This window comes from Dipteris shenzhenensis, chromosome 1 (genome assembly GCF_047967505.1).
Source record: "Dipteris shenzhenensis isolate YYH24624 ecotype China chromosome 1, Dip_SZ_1.0, whole genome shotgun sequence".
Classification (NCBI taxonomy): domain Eukaryota; kingdom Viridiplantae; phylum Streptophyta; class Polypodiopsida; order Gleicheniales; family Dipteridaceae; genus Dipteris; species Dipteris shenzhenensis.
In genome coordinates this window covers 73,441,261-73,442,988 of record NC_141596.1, presented here as the reverse complement: position 1 = coordinate 73,442,988, position 1,728 = coordinate 73,441,261, and the positions used below count along the sequence as shown (strand labels likewise).

General features: G+C 41.1%; 1 pseudogene; it reads left to right on the top strand.

The window, feature by feature from the left end:
* Positions 1-328: 328 nt before the first annotated feature.
* On the top strand, positions 329-840 carry LOC147906353 (uncharacterized; annotated as a pseudogene).
* Positions 841-1,728: the final 888 nt, after the last annotated feature.

Sequence of the window (1,728 nt, the reverse complement as noted above, 5' to 3'; positions counted from 1 at the left end):
TTCTTGCACAGCCTTCTTGTTCTTCTTCATCAACAATTAGAGCTTGCTACTACTTCTTCATCTTCTTCTTCTTCATCTTCTTCTTTATCAACAATTAGAGCTCGCTATTGCTTCTCCCCTCGTCATAGCCATCTCTACCTCCTTACATCCCCCTTCTTCCCTCCTCGCTGACTCCTCCCCCCTTCCCCACCTCCTCCCCACTTCCCCTCCAGGACCTCCTCCCACAGGAGCCCTTGCTCCTCCATCCGTGGCCTTTCCCATCGCCCCCATCCCTTCTTCTTCCTCACCAATTCCCTCCTCCTTTCCCAAGCATTGGGAAAAGGTGCTCATGTCAGTAGCTTGCACTACCTGGTTGATGCTTCTTCTGTCAGCGCTTCGCAATGGTATCTGGTTGGTTGGCCTCTTGTCCTTGTCTACTTGAATATGAATTGCCTCCTTATGAGCACTGTGATCATGTGGCACAAGTATGGAGAGTTTAGTCCATGATCCGAGGAGGAGAAATAGTTGAGCATAGCTTAAGTTTCCTCAATATTTTGTGTAGTTGCTGGTCATTGGCTCACAGCCTTTCAGCGTCCTCACTTGTACATTTTCTGGAACTAGCAGTTGTCGAGCCGTATTGCTACCGCTCTGATTGTCTTGGCAATGGTGGTCCATCACACTGTAACCTATTTCTTGGACAAATACTTTGACACGCTCATGAAACCGAAGCCCTTGAAAGTTTTTGGACCTAAAAGATTTATTCCCCACCCCATTTATGCCAGCTACTTACTGCTTCTATTTGTAGGGTATTGTGTTGCCCATTGCCCTTTTGCGCTCAGTGGTACATGCCCTTCCTGCTAGCTACTTGTTTCTTGTACTATTAACAATGGGTCAAGTTTGAGGAAGATATGCTAAACTTTCAACGACTAGTACAAGGCTTACAAACATAAAGTTAGTTTCAAATATTTGCCCATTCTATATTAAGAAGTCAACAGGGTAGTTTGTCATCGCTTACATTCCTATCTAGAATACAAATTTCCTTTACTAGCTTTCAATGACTACTTTAGTTGTATGCTCCTTTCTCTGTAAGAGCCTATGTCTGATTCGAAATAGTCTAAAAACTATGCATGGTGCAAGTTGGATTCTTTCTTGTATAGTTCTTTGATAATTTTGCCTAGTGAAGCTCCAGGCCTCAGATAGGTAGATGACACTCTTTTGCTTGTGAATCTTTGGCAAACTATTTCTTGAAACTTGAGGCAATGCCAAATGGTAATCTCTTCACAGGTTTCTCTTTGTCCCTAGGACAGCCTAAATATTCAAGATAATTTAAGGCTGATAGAGCAAGTATTTCCTTGTGTTTGCCTTGGTGTTTCATTTATTTTCTTATTATGGTGTTTCATTTGTTTTCTTATATGTACCAATGGTTTATCTTTGTTCCCTTTTGTTAGCATTAGTTGTTGTTCCTTTCTTTCTTATTTTTCTTCTTCTTTTGGGGTGTGATTGTGTTGTTGAGGAAAGTTAACCTAATCTCTCTCTCTCTCTCTCTCTCTCTCTCTCTCTCTCTCTCCCCCCCCTATTTCTTATTCTTATTTTTTGTTTTGTTCCTTCCTTTTTGCTATCAAAGTTTTTGTTGTTTGGTTAGGATTCCAAAGCTTAATAAGCACTAGGTTTACTCAAGAGTTTTCAAAATCTTTCAAAACCTAGATGGTATCTTATGCTTGGATAATGATGAGAACATAAGTACAGCTT